This window comes from Bos mutus, chromosome 4 (assembly GCF_027580195.1).
Source record: "Bos mutus isolate GX-2022 chromosome 4, NWIPB_WYAK_1.1, whole genome shotgun sequence".
NCBI classification, from domain to species: domain Eukaryota; kingdom Metazoa; phylum Chordata; class Mammalia; order Artiodactyla; family Bovidae; genus Bos; species Bos mutus.
The window spans coordinates 33,367,613-33,383,189 of NC_091620.1; the positions used below are offsets into that span (position 1 = coordinate 33,367,613).

Below are 15,577 nucleotides of genomic sequence, written 5' to 3' on the forward strand. Positions count from 1 at the left end.
GAAAGCAGGTCCCTGACCTCAAGCATAATCCAGCTCATCATCATAAATTTCTTCTTAATCCTGAACTGAAATCTCCATCTTATTTGTTCTAATTGTCCTCTTTGGTGCAGCTTAGAACAAATTTATTGTAATAATATAGAAGCATGTTCTGACCTGACTTCAGAGCTGCTGAAACAAATGACTGACAATAGAGAATGATAATTTTTTAAATGTTCAATGTTGACACTGAATACCCAGGACCCCACATACAAGCCTATGATAGCAGAGTAAACATACACAGAGCCAGAGAAATGTAGTGTAAGTGGGAGCCAGACAGGGTGACCACTCCTGCTGCTTACAACCCTGGTCAAACCAACGTGGAAATATAACATGCAGCCAAACTTCTCTCTTCCTCTAAGTATTTATGAAACCTGTTCTCAGGCCACATGAACCATTGACTATCCCTTTAGATCTTAAAAGTGATAAACCTCACTAATAAAAAATTAAACAATTTTTGAAAGTGAAAAACTCATTAGCATCCATCATTCTTTCTTCACTGGTGTGATTAGTAATTTGGTCAAGTTCAGGCATATTCAAGTAAATGAATAATAGCTCTTCTGGCTTGGAGCCCCTTAGTTTAGAAAAGGCAGAAGTTAGCAGAGATGCTTAAAATTAACCCCAGAAAGCTCCACCTTTAGACTGTATCCCTTTGCTGGAGACTTCATAAATTCCTGAATGGACTGTCAGTGCTTTCAATACAGTGTAACAAGATAATTAACAGATTTTCTCATTCAAACATGTGCAGAGTGTATGTATGTGTGTGTGTGCATATATATATGTATATATACATATAATAAATGATTTTAAAAATTTGCTTAACTTTTCATGAAATGCCTTAGTGACTAACAGAAGATATTAAGGTGCACTTGGCTTTGATCTCTGCCCTACCCATAAATACACGGCCACTGTTCTTGTTACCAATTCTTCTGGAAGTCCATATAGTTTTTACAGAAGTATTTGGCCACAAAGGAATTAGTAGTTTTCATTTTTAATGTGATTTTGCTTTGTTTTTAGAGTAATATCAAATTGGACTATTTGATCTGGTGTGTGTGTGCTTAGTAGCTCAGTCATGTCTGAGTCTTGTTACTGTTTGGACTGTAGCCCATCAGGCCCCTCTGTCCATGGGATTTTCCAGACAAGAATACTGGAGTGGGTTGCCATTTCCTCCTCCAGAGAATCTTTCCAACCCAGGGATCAAACCTATGTCTCTTGCATTGGGAGGAGCATTCTTTACCCACTGAGCCATCCGGGGTAGGTATCGTTAAACCTTACCTACTTTCTGGCCCCATAGAATCATCTTTTAAGGTCAAACCGTTCTCCCTTTCTTCCACTAAATAATGAAAAATGTCTACATTTTAAATTTTAAAATATACAGTCATTCCTCGTGGCACCCAGCTTTTCCCAGAGGGACCCATTCCCTTTCTCGGGGATGATGCTATTCTTCGTAAGTTAGTCGTGACCGCTCAAACCTGACAATCTTGGCACAGTTGCCTCTCCCAGAGAGGCAGAGTCCTCTTTCAGATTAAGACTGTTCCTTTTCCCATGAGACACAAAGTTCCTGACGAGATAATTTCACTATCTTGTGCCAAGGGGATAAATTATTTTCTATGTTCACATTTTCTCTAAATTTAACAACTGCTTTCCTTATGTTGTAGTCAGCCAGCCATAAAATAGTAGCTATTGTGAGATTCATAGTATCAGACACTGAATGAATATGTATAGAATAATCAGGTGAGGTATACATTAGCGATAAATCATTACAGCATAGTCCATCTGAAATCATCTTTTACATACCACAGTGATCCTAAAACTGAATGTTTTTCATAAAGAAAATGCACTTATATAAATGCGTATTAAAGGAGATGTATTTACTTTTTAGCAGATAATTGGAAATAACTCACAAATATAATTACACTGCTAAGATTGAATCCTACAAATATACTTGGTAAAGTTTACAAAGATTCATGTGCAAGAAAATTTACTAGAGAACTTCGTGTAATAACAGAAAACTTGATACACCTTAATTGTCCATCAACAGAGAACTGGCGAAACAAGTTATACATCCATATGATGGAACACTAATTCTCTGAAGAGAAGAAGGCAGAGTAAAGGATGGAGAGACAGATATTAAGAGCAACAAAGCACGTTTCAGGACATTATTAAATACATCTTGATTTTATTTAGTAAAATAAAGTGCTAGAAATGTGCATATGCTTGACTGTGCATACATAGATTCCGGAAGGATACACTGGAAACACTGAACAGTGGCTTTCTTGGAAGTTTAAGGATGGTAGGCTAGAGATGGGGAAGCAAAAATGAACTTTTTTGAAGATTTTACCATTGGTATGAACCATGTTTTTTTTTTTTTTTTTTTTAGCAAAGAAAATTTAAGCAAAGAAAACAACATTTAAAATGGCAAAGTAAAAGAACAGGACATCAGAAAAATATTGGTAGCTCTTTTGAAGGTATGTTAGTTTCCTATGGCTCCTGTACTACAAACTGGGTGCTTTGAACAAGAGAAGTTCTTTTATAGTTCTGGGAACTGGAAGTCCAAATCAAGACATTGGCAGCTTTGGTTCCTACTGAGGGCTGTGAAGGACTATGGGTCTGCATAGTCATTTAATACTGTCCTGTGTCCACAGAGTTAATAGTTTATCAGAGGAAATATAACTAAAAGGGAACTGAGTACATGTTCCAGGTAGAAGGAGGACCATGAAGCATTCTAAAACTGAGTGAGGATTATAGTCATTCAAGTTCCAAGTGCATGGCATTTGGAGAACAAGACAGCAAGTAGATAGCAGCTGCTGCTGCTGCTGCTAAATCGCGTCAGTCGAGTCTGACTCTGTGCGACCCCATAGACGGCAGCCCAACAGGCTCTTCTGTCCCTGGGATTCTCCAGGCAAGAACACTGGAGTGGGTCAAGTAGATAGAGATCAGTAAAATTATTTTGGAATCATAATTTTAATCCTTGGCTCACTCTAATGACACAAAATTTAGGATCATGGCAATGAATGAAGCTTCTTTAATTTTCTTCTGTTTAAAGATTCTTATCAGAGAAGTCTCTAGGCTCTGTCCTCTTTTATAAAACTTACAAATTTTTTTTACTAAGCAGCTGCTCTTTTAAAGGACAGTACAAAATTAAACATTTTTATGGAGGAGTAAGGGACATTTTGACTTTAGTTTGTTCTAATAAAATATTTGCAGTGAACAAGGTTTACCTATATAATTGCCTTATTTTAAATTTTAATGAAACTAAGTAGCCAGTCAAGTCATTCTACTTCGTGCGGAAGGGACCTCTAACAACACTGCTTTAAAAATTGATGTGTTTCAATGCTTGATTTTATTCTGTTTTAGACAAGCTCGGGTGCATTCAGGGTGGTATGGCTGTGGATGTTATCCTGTTTTAGTAAGAGTTCAAGTTTTCAATTTTAATTGTTTTTTAAAAATAATAGAACTTGTGTTAGGTAGCCGAATTGTGTATGAAGTTTTGAGTTGCTATTTGTATTTTGGGCTTCATAGCCTTATTTATAACACATCATTATCCAAGTAGTAATGAGCTATCATATAACATCATTGTGTGTGTTTCTTTCCTTAAATAATCATCAGCTGAAAAGTGGTGGTATATTATACTAAGAATTTTTAGTCCCCTATGAACTCAGGAACAAAGGAAATTGAAACAAATTATAAACAGATGAATTAGCTCTAGTCAATTAAATTTACTAATATGACCTCAATATTTGGAACACTTCTTTATATTTCTCATGCATTACAAATCCCTCAACTAGCAATATACAGTTTTCTCTTTTTTTAACCTTAAATTGTTCATTCACTAAGTTGTGTCCAACTCTTTTTCCACCCCATGACCTGTAGCCTGCCAGGCTTCTCTGTCAATGGGATTTTAAGGCAAGAATACTGGAGTGGGTTGCTGTTTCCTCCTCCAGCGGACCTTTCCAATCCAGGGATCGAACCCATGGCTCCTGTCACATCTCCTGCACGGCAGGTGGGTTCTTTACCACTGAGCCACCAGGGAAGCTCTGTTGGGTCTCCAAATTAAACAGGGTGAGGCCAATGTGATCCTGCTCACTCGAGTCCATTCTGAAAGGCGCCCTGTATTCTCAATTTAGAAATACATTTGAGTCTCCAGGATTTGTAGAATTTGGACTGGAAAATCTAGTGAGACAGGGGCCTGTGAGATGACTAATGCTTCCCACTTCCGGTGAGCTCCAAGGAAAGCAGGCTTTGTTGTGGTCTTTCAACACTTTTGGTTTGGGTTCCAGATGGAGTCCAGAAGGGTAGATGTGCATGTAAATGAAACAAAGAAGAATGATTTTATGTCTGGATATTTGAAGAACTTCAGTTCTTTTTGATTTGTGAACAAAGAATGTGGAATTGGAGCTGAATGTATAACCATGGACTCTCTTGCACGTTGAAGAAACTGGATCAGTTTGGGAAATGACAGAACAATAATAACAATGACAGAAAGAAAAGCTTATGTCATATTCCAAAGGAGCAAATTAATTATTTGTAGACTGAAGAAGAAATACTATGGTGAGTGAAAATAGGCAGTAGGCTACAGAGATATTTTAAAAGATGTGTATTATCAAGAATGTGATACCAAACATAACAAATGTTTGCTATATATAAACCAGCAAGCAGGTCTTCTCAGGAAACAGTGATCAGTCACAGTGACCATAACTGCTATTAGAAGTATTGCAGCACGGACTGCCCCACTTATAAGTAGTCCACTAATAACGTATATAAGGTTGTGATTGTTAAAAATGCAGCTCTTGGGACTTCCCTGGTGGTCCCGGGGTGAAGACTCTATGTTTCCAGTGAAGGGGGCACAGATTCAATCCCTGGTCAGAGAACTAAGATCCCATATGTTGCGGTTTTCCTAGCTCTGGTAGGAAATACGAATGGCACAAATAGAGCTGAATATTTTAATAAAACATGTAGGTACAGTAATTTTGAACATCATGGGAGCACTTCCTGACTTCACTCATCTTGGTAACTTCTATACAAAGACACCTACACCTATACACACATACAGTGATGCTTAGAATTGTGAGACTTTAAAACCTGGGGGAGCTTAAACCAAGTGACATGAAATATGTTAGGTTACAAAATAATTCTATCATTACATGTCTCAATTGATAAATTCCACCTCCTTTGAGACTGTAATAGTATTTTTAGAACACTAAATAGCATTTTTAAAGACTCACTAATCAGCAACCTGTACATTTACAGTTAAGCTCAAAGCACACTATATGTAGCTTAATTCTGTAGAAGAAAATGCTGATGCACCCCAAACTGAGCATCAAAACTGCTGTGATATTACAAGGTCAAAATTTAATATTACTTTTTAGTATAAACATATCCTAACAATGTAAAATGAGATACCTAAAAGAATAATTGTGTTCTGACAGGAAAATCCTTTCTTTGCATAGTCATATTTTAATGCATGTTAATCAGACTAAAGGTCATTCCCCTAAGATATTTAGTAGTTACACAGGAAACATGTAACAATGGAGAAACCCAGTGAGCACTACCCTCATCAAGTGATCAAGAGAAACACATCATTTCTGCAGTATTCTTGCCACAAATGTTGAGCTTCATCTAGTAAGGAGAAACCATGATACAATTCAAGATTGAGAAGCATTCTACAAAATAAGTGACCTGCATTATTCCAAAGCATCAAAGTCATGAAAGATAAGGAAAGACTGTGGAAGTGTCATAGATGAAAGAAGATAAGAAAAATGACAGCTAAGAGCAATGAAAAACCTTGGAACAGAAAAACAAATATCATTGGAAAAACTAGTGAAATTCATATAAAATATTTGGTTGAGTAAATATGCTGTACCAATATTAACTTCTTAGAATTGATAAAGTACCATTGTTGTATAAAATTTTAATATTAGAGGAAACCGGGTTGAGTGTATTTAAGAACTTTCTGTAACTCTAACATTAACATTAAAAGTGAAAATATTCATGTAATTTGATCACCATATTTTAGAATTTTCTTGAAGGGCAAAAAGAATGTTCTAATCAGTCAAAGCCTTTTACAAAGTTTTGTTGGAGTTTCTTTCATACAGCAGAGCAATTAGCCACATCTTATTGGCGTTCGTCGATATCCCATAGAGTTTGATCCACAAGTATTTTGCTCTTAAAATTTATAGGAATTGTGGGAGGAGAGTTTACAGGCTAAAGAAAAACCTACTTTATTTCTGGACTAACTCTTCAGGAGATAAAAATCTCCTGGTGATCTGGCGAGGATCAAAGGAAATGCCATTTATATTGAATCAACAGAGAGCCTAGGGACTTTGCTGGTGGTTCAGTGGTTAAGACTCCATGCTTCCAGTGCAGGGGGTGCAGGTTCGATCCCTGGTTGATGGACTAAGATCCTGCATGCCATGAAGCCAAAAAAAACTTTTTAATTAAAAAAAAAAACAAAACAAAAAAAACAGATCATGCCAAGCATGGGGGAAGGCACGCCTACACACCACTGCACTGAATCTTTACAATGGCTTGAAGTGCATATTTTCCTTATTCAACAGATGAAGAAAGAAAGATGTGTAGAGTTTCATAGAAGTTTTCTGAAATCAAACACTTTAGCAAGCAGAGTGGCTAGAGTTGGAAGCCATAGGTCTATCTGACTTCAAGCCCATGCTTCATAGACTGAAAAACAAAACAAGATAAAACAAAACACACTGTACTAAGACATGAAGATCATGTTTATGAAACATTTAGACCAATTAACTCTTCATCAGGGAAGACTCTTTTTTCATGGCTGCAGATGGCATCTCTAAACATAACCAGCTGCACTTTAAATGCTTACAGTTGGTCAAAAGTGGGGACTAGGCAAGGGTGTGTATGATTCAGGCCAAATCTATTCCCTCTGGTGGAAAAATAAAAAGCCTCCAAATACCTTTCCAGCTTATGGTTTGTTACTCAAATAATTTTTAGTTTTGAATACTAGCACATTACAAAATTAATTGTTAGCTAAAGACAACATTGATTCCCATGGTAGACAATGAATATTTATTACTGCCTATCATCAAGGAATACAGTTTTCACGTGATTTTCAAAGCCATCAGTACTCATTTGTCGTGTATTTTCAGTTCTCCAAAGACGTTTATAGTTTATGACATTTATTCATTTGTTTTGTTTCAATTGATTCCTTTAACAGACATTTGTTCAGCATCTCCACAGGCCAGCCACAGCCCCTGCCCTCATGGAGTTCTAGCGGAGAAAACAGATATGTAAACACACAATTGCTGTAGAAAGCACTTAACGGTGGTAATGAAAATAGTTTTGGACACAGGATTGGCACAAAGGAACAAGATCGACGCTGTTTTACAAAAGAGATTATAACTGGAACTCTATTGGAGTTCACCAGGCAGATGGGAGCTGGTGGGCTTCCAAGCAGTGGAAACAATGGAGGCAGGCAGGGGTGATGGTGGCTCAAAGCAGCTGATCTCCCATTCTAATGCTTACAAAAACGTGGGCATCCTTTATATCTGCACCCTAATTTATAAATCGCTGCTGGTTTTTTTTTTTTCCCCCTTGCTGTGACCATTAGCTTGGGATTCAGTCCTCAGCCATAAAATGCACAGCACTATCTGGAGCAAACTGGGAATGGATTTTGCCTACTTGTGTTTGGGGCTGTGCAAAAACATATGGTGTCAGTTACAAAACTCTGGAGCAGTTTATCTCAGAACCTACTCCCGCCATATCAGCTCAAGCTTTGATAGTGTCAGTTATCAGCAAGCTTGCCCAGGAAGGAGTGGGCATTTTCCTGTGGAATATGTGCTATCTTCCTTGGCATCCAATGCAGAATTAAGGGTTGCCCATTTTAATGGAGGAACTTAAGACTCCATGACCCCATTATAAGCAGGCGTCCTGGAGAAATTTCAAGATATAAGATTATCATTGAGTTTGTCTTAAATTCCCCAGAGGTTTTACATGAGCTCATTATTTCCTGAACTTGAATACTGTTGCCATGATTTGATCATTACTGGGTAAGTGGTGGTCATAACTCCCTGTGTGGGATGAAATACCTCTTTCATTCAAAGCCAAGTCTGATGAGTGAGTCCTTATAGATCACATCTCTCTAAGTCTCCACTGATTTAGCCTCCAAAGGCTGCTGTGGTGTGTCTGCCCCAGGATGCCTCCCTCCACTTAGCTGAAACCACTGGGTCTTTCGTCTGCCCAGCGGACCTGCCTTCTGCCACTGCTTCTCCATAATCCACAACCACGTGGCATTTCAAGTTGATCTCTACAGTCTGTCACTTCTTTGCATGAGTCAACAGCTGTTGTGGGATTCTGCTGTCACCAATCAGATATGCTTGCCTGGCCTTGCAGAACCGAGCTGTAGGGAATGTTGCTTTAAAGTAAGAGGCCTGGCTTTGTTCTAGAACTCTGCAGTTGTTACCCTGCCCAGATCTGATACTTGGTTGCTCCTCGGTGTTTTATCTTTAAAAGGCCATCTGTGTTGGGCTCCACTGTATTGACTGACTTTGACAGGTCAAAACCAAAACGGACATAGCACTTGACAGGCTTAAATCTCACTGATTTCCCCTCCCTTATACCAGGTATTCCTTGTCATGGGAGCTGGGATAAGACTAAATGATTTAACACTTAAAGCTGATGACTGGGGAAAAAATAATATCTAGGAGCATAAACTGTTCTACAGACTGGCCACTGTTTTTTTTTTTTTATCATTCCTATGGTGTTTCATGGGCTTCCCACGTGGCACTAGTGGTAAAGAACCCACCTGCCAATGCAGGAAATGGAGGAGTCACAGGTTCAATCCCTGGGTCCATAAGAGTTCCCGGAGGAGGGCATGGCAACTCACTCCAGTATTGTTGCCTGCAGAATCCCACGGACAGAGGAGCCTTGTGGGCTACAGTCCACAGAGTCGCAAAGACTCAGACACGACTAAAGCAGCTTAGCACGCATGCATGCATGGTGTTTCATAAAGTTTCAAAATGCTAATTCTACTCTAAAATCTTTATTGAAATAAAAATTATATAATAATTCAGAGAAGGCTATATGTTTCCCAAAATATGTTCCATGAAATACAGATTTCTGGGAGGCTAGTAAGTAGGTATTAAGTCAAAAAATAATGGCATAGACAAACTAAACTAATTTTTGGCAAAAAACTTTAGATTTCCTTATTTTCATTATCAGTATCGCAGTGTTCTACTAATAACTTTTTATCATTTAGTAAAGCTGATTCTGAAAAGTGTTTAACAAGTTGTCACTGTTAATACTACAGATAATTCAGCTATTTCAGAGCTTTAATTTTCTGAGGAGAAAGTCACTTTTTAATGAAATCTCTTCAACTATGCCTTAATGAACCCATGATCAGGAGAATCTCTTGAGTTGGTCAAAAAGTTCATCCGGGGTTTTCTATAATTACCGAAACTTTTTGCCAACGCAATACATAAACTTAGCTGTTTTGATGACTAGTTTGTGTCAAAAATACTGAACTAAGAAATAGTATGAGATCACGTGTTTCTATGATGAGGTTGTGAGTGAAAATCTCATATGTGGCAGCAAAGACCAAATCAAAAGAAAAACCACAAAGCTATATGGAAACAATTTACAATTTATTCTGTTTAAAAATAGTAAAATCATTTACTACTTTTTAAAAATTATAAATAAAAAGAATATTCTGTGATGACAGACATCTGCCTGGCATAACTAAGAAATCATTCCTGGGAAAGAATAAGTTCTTGAGTTAGCTGCAAGTTTTCCTTTTGTAGTAAGTCACATATTATGTACATGATATAATCCTATTCTAATTCATTTCTTTGTTCATTTATAGCAAGTGTCCTGGGTATCAATAACAAAAGTCATAATTCAGACTGTACACTATGCTACTAAATTTAATTCTTAAAGTCGGATTTCTTTTCTGAAAACATCAGTCACATTTATTTGCTACATCAGATGTTATCCATTATTATGCCCCTGAAATTGGTTACATACTAAATAGTTCACCTATGAAGTCTGAGTCCTGGAAAACAGGGTCATTGAGGCCAGGGTGGCACATGAAAAAGCAATAGAAGGGTCTGGATTTAATACGATTAGTAGTATGGTGGTTAAGGGTGAATGCTATTGTGTAAGACTGCAGAATTCAGATTTCGGCCCCACCACTTTGTAACTCTGGGCAAATTAAACCCCTAGTTGGGTAGTTTCCTCTTTGTGAAAGCCTGTCTTACAAGACTGTTGAAAGGATGAAACACATTAATACACATAAACAATGAAGAATCATGCATGATCCACAATGAGGGCTCAATAAATGAAGCTATGATGAGAACTGAATAGCGTGTGCCAATGGGCACATTATGTACCTTATACAACACAGCTATGAGTTAGAAGGTGTTAGCTGCACTAAGAGTGCTAAACAAATAACACTTAAGTAATTTACCACATGTGTGGTCAGACTTCAGATACAAGTCTGTATGATTCTAAAACCCATACTATTTCCTTATGTCATTCTGGAATTTAAAATAAAAAATCTGGGTTAACACTAGGTTCTAATGAAGAGAAACTAAAGAGCCTCTTGATGAAGGTGAAAAAGGAGAGTGACAAAACTGGTTTAAACTCAACATTCAAAAAACTAAGTTCATGGCATTCAGTCCTATCACTTCATGGCGAATAGATGGGGGGAAAATGGAAACAGTGACAGACTTTATTTTCTTGGGCTCCCAAATCACTGTGGATGATGACTGCAGCCATGAAATTAAAAGACATTTGCTCCTTGGAAGAAAAGCTATGACAAACCTAGACAGCCTATTAAAAAGCAGAGACATTACTTTGCCGACAAAGGTCCATATAGTCAAAGCTATGCTTTTTGCAGTTAGTCAGTTCAGTTGCTCAGTTTTATCCAACTCTTTGTGACCCCATGGACTGCAGCATGCCAGGCTTTCCTGTCCATCACCAACTCTTGGAGCTTGCTCTAACTCATGTCCATCGAGTTGGTGATGCCATCCAACCAACTCATCCTCTGTCATCCCCTTCTCCTCCTACCTTCAATCTTTCCCAGCACCAAGGTCTTGTCAAGTGAGTCAGTTCTTCACATCAGGTGGCCAAAGTATTGGAGTTTCAGCTTCAGCATCAGCCCCTCCAATGAATATTCAGGACTGACTTCCTTTAGGATGGACTGGTTGGATCTCCTTGCCATCCAAGGGACTCTCAAGAGTCTTCTCCAACACCACAGTTCGAAAGCATCCAACTTTCACATCCTTAATACTGGAAAAACCATAGCTTTGACTAGATGGACCTTTCTTGGTAAAGTTATGTCTCTGCTTTTTAATATGCTGTCTAGGTTGGCCACAGCTTTTCTTCCAAGGAGCAAGCATCTTTTAATTTCATGGCTGCAGTCACCATCTGCAGTGATTTTGGAGCCCAAAAAATAAAGTCTGACACTGTTTCCATTGTTTCCCCATCTATTAGCCATGAAGTGATGGGACTGGATGCCATGATCTTAGCTTTCTGAACGTTGAGTTTTAAGCCTACTTTTTCACTCTCCTCTTTCACTTTCATCAAGAGGCTCTTCAGTTCTTCTTCATTTTCTGCCATAAGGGTGGAATCATCTATGTATCTGAGGTTATTGATATTTCTCCCAACAATCTTGATTTTTCTTGGTTTTTCCAGTAGTCATGTTACAGGTATGAGAATTGGACCATAAAGAAGGCTCAGCACCGAAAAATCGATGTTTTCGAACTGTGGTGCTGGAGAAGACTCTTGAAGAGTTCCTTGAACTGTAAGGAGATCAAACCAGTCAGTTCTAAAGGAAATTAATCTTGAATATTCATTGGAAGGGCTGATGATGAAACTGAAGCTCCAATACTTTGACCACCTCATGTGAAAACCTTGATGCTGTGAAAGATTGAGGGCAGAAGGAGAAGGGGGCAATAGAGGATGAGATGGTTGGATGGCATCATTTACTCAATGGACATGGGTTTGAGCAAAATTGGGGAGATAGCAAAGGACAGGGAAGCCAGGCGTGCTGCAGTCCACAGGGTCACAAAGAGTAGGACACGACTGAGAGACTGAACAACAAGGCTAGCTCTGTAAATGGGACATTTAAATTACTTTCTCTGAGCCTTGGCTTCCTCACATTTAAAACAGGGATTTATTGCTCATATACACCTAGCATTGTTTCTATTCAAAAACGAATGTGTCAGAAGGCATTAGTCCTTTGTAAATCACAACAGTGCTTTTTTGTAAATTCTTGATGACCACTATCTAATCTATTACTTATCAACTGGCTGAATACACATGTAGCAGCAGTGAACTCAATTAAATATCTATATAATTTAAATTTCCTTTGAGTTGGCTTAACATTTTCAGGTTTCCCCCAGACCACCACCACTTTGGGGAAGTTTCTTACACACATATGAGAAAAAATTATTATTTTTTATTTGCAGCTAAGTTTTATGAAAAACCAAGATAAAAAGTATATCTATTTCATTTTTAATTCTTTAGGTTACAAATAAAAATCATTTATTCCTTATAATGAGAATTAGACATTCAAACACTTTTCTCATATTTTCAAAACAACTGTAAATCACTAAGAATTAGAAGATGGCTTGATATTGTCAAGCAGTATTAAATGGTACAAGTAGGTTGCAAGCTAGGAAAAAAAATTATTGATGAAACTGTATCTCCCCTGATATACATAGGAACAGGGAACCAAGGATGTTCCCTTCATTATGGAATAGGAGAGAAAAAACAATGTTTTAAAGACCTGCTTTTAAAGTTCACAACTAACACTAAATCATATTGGTTTCAATAATTCAACTGTAAGTTAAAACCATTTACTTGAGGGTTAAGAAATTGTTGTGCTCCTTTTCGCTATTATTAATCTTTAAACTCTTTTAAAATCACTTTATAAGTGTTAGCTTATTTAATTCTTAGTGAAGTTAAATAGCAATATACAGTCAGTCTTCTGAAGCCATAGATTCCCCATGCGTGGCTTCAATCAAACACTGATCAAAAATATTCAGGAAAAAAAGGTTCCAGGAAGTTTCAAAAAGCAGAACTTAAATTCGTCATGCTATTTACACAGCATCTACATTTACAACTATTTACATAGTGTTTATGTTGTATTAAGCACTATAAGTAATCTAGAGATGATTTTAAAACAGCGGTTCCCATCCTTCTTGGGCTTCTGTGATGTCTCAGTGGGTAAAGAATCCGTCTGCAATGCAAGAGGAGACATGGGTTCTATCACTGGGTTGGGAAGGAGATCCCCTAGAGAAGTAAATGGCAATCCACCCCAGTATTCTTTCCTAAGAAATCCTCATGGACAGAGGAGCATGGCAGGCAACAGTCCACAGGGTCACAAGAATAGGACATCACTTAGCAAAACTAAACCACCACTCAGGGATCAAACCCATGTCTCCTGTGTTGCAAGCAGATTCTTTACCTGCTGAGCCATCTGGGAAGCCCCAAACCACTCCCACACCACCTTTTTGGCACCAGGGACCAGTTTTGTGGAAGACAATTTTCCACAGACTGGGGAGGGGGTGGTTTGGGGATGATTCAAGCACGTTACATCTATTGTGTACTTTTATGCCACTGCTAATCTGACAGGCGGTATGGGTCCACGGCCTGGAGGTGGGGACCTCTGATTTAAAGTATACAGCAAGATGTGTGTAGATTACATAAAAATCCTACACCATTGATACACATTTAAGGCACTTGAGTACTGTCAAAGCAGATGCCAAGGGATGACTGCATATGTAAGTCCTTTCTAATGATTTTAAAAACACCTACAGTCATTTCCATATTAGAGAAATAAAATTCATTATGAGTAGAAAATAATTAAAATTAAACAAAAGATAGAAAGCTTCAAACTTCAAATGTGCTTAGAGTATCCATTGGTCCTTTGTTTTTTTTTAAAAAAACAAAACAAAACAAAACAAGATTAATAGAAACCCGTGTCTTCTGAAGCTTTGCCTACCACAGCGGCTACTGTCTACTTGAACGCCACAGAGAAAGTCATTTGGAGTTCTTTTTGGAGGCTGCAGACAAAGTATTAACATAAGTGTTGATGGAGGCTATATCTTTATTTTGTAGCCAAGAAATTATTTATCATTCATTTACTCAGAGGTCATCTGTTGTGCTCTACCCATATGCAAAAACCACAGAGAGATGTATGTGATGAAATAACCCTAGTTTTCAAGAGTGTTCAAAGGAGGTCAGATTTGAAGGATGAGTAGGAAGAAAAGAAAAAACAAGTATTTTCAAGAAAGGGGAATAAATATGCATGATCTAACAATTAGAGAGGTGTGGTATATTTTAAGAACATCAAGGACAGAGGTATGGCTCATCTTTAGGTTTTGTGGGAAGTAGGGACCAAAGTATGCAGTGATAAAAACTATACCAAGGGATTTGGATTTTATCTTTTCTCTCTCATTTACTTAATTACTTGCTAAGTATCTATGTTCCCTATGAAGTTGGAAAATAAAAAATAAAATACAAAAGTAAATATAAAGTCAGGTGGTATTTTGGCTTTCCCCATGCTTCTATACATGCATACTGTTCCACCTGTGTATTATATACATAATATTTATTACATGTGCAACTATTTACTGTTTACCGTATTTTATAACCATTTCTTAAATCTTGATAATATATTATGAACATGATGGAAGAATATTAATGGTGACAGGATGGAGTAGGATCTTGTAATACAATTAGATCTATTGTTTAAAAACACACACAGAAACTAGACTGGAGACTTCTGACTCTAGAGGCAGGAAGATGGGTCAGGAAACTATTAGAAATGTTCAGGGAAAGGAATGAAGGGCTGAATTAGGATGATGAGAAAGTGGCTAGGATACAAGAGGTGTGTAGGAGGAAGTTATAAGCAGTGAAGGGGAGAGGGAAAGGATAACTTTTGGGAATCTTTGGGCTCCTGGATGGAAGGGAAAGGTCTGAGTACAAAGTGAGGTGGAGGGGGAGGTATTCAGCTTAGGTGTTGAACTGGAAATATTTGTGAAATATGCACTGACTGTCCATTGGACAGTAGGATAAAATACTTAAATGTAAAACTCTAAGGAATACGGGAATATTTATCAAAATGCTGTTTCTCCAAGTCAGAGTAATGTTCCTTTGACTAATCATTCACTGTGGTTATGAGAAGTTGCACAAGTCCACCCAAGAAACGATTTGTCACATTTCTGGGATGATGATGTGCTACCATTATTCAACTTAGTAAAAATTCACTGTCTCACTAGTGGGCACAGGCTCAGATCCAAAGTTTTTGGCTTAACAATCAAAATCCTTTGCAATTGAAATGAATCTTTCTCACTTGAAGGCCTTTTCCCTGTTTCCCGTCATCACCCTGTATTCCCCACACAATCTACCTGTTGTTCCCCTATGCTGTCACCCCTGTCTAGAAGTCCTAGGATGCTTGGGGCCACACAAAATTGTTCTGTCTTGTGAGAGGTCTTTCTTGGTTCCCACTCCCCTTCCTGTTCAAAAGAGGTTGTTCTCTTTGCTGCATTGTCATAACACATCA

The 15,577-nt window shown here is 37.9% G+C and overlaps 1 protein-coding gene across 1 annotated transcript in view; it reads right to left on the reverse strand.

Annotated features, from left to right (window-relative positions):
* Nucleotides 1-15,577, reverse strand: part of CPED1 (cadherin like and PC-esterase domain containing 1) — a 326,305-nt gene that overhangs the window by 53,116 nt on the left and 257,612 nt on the right.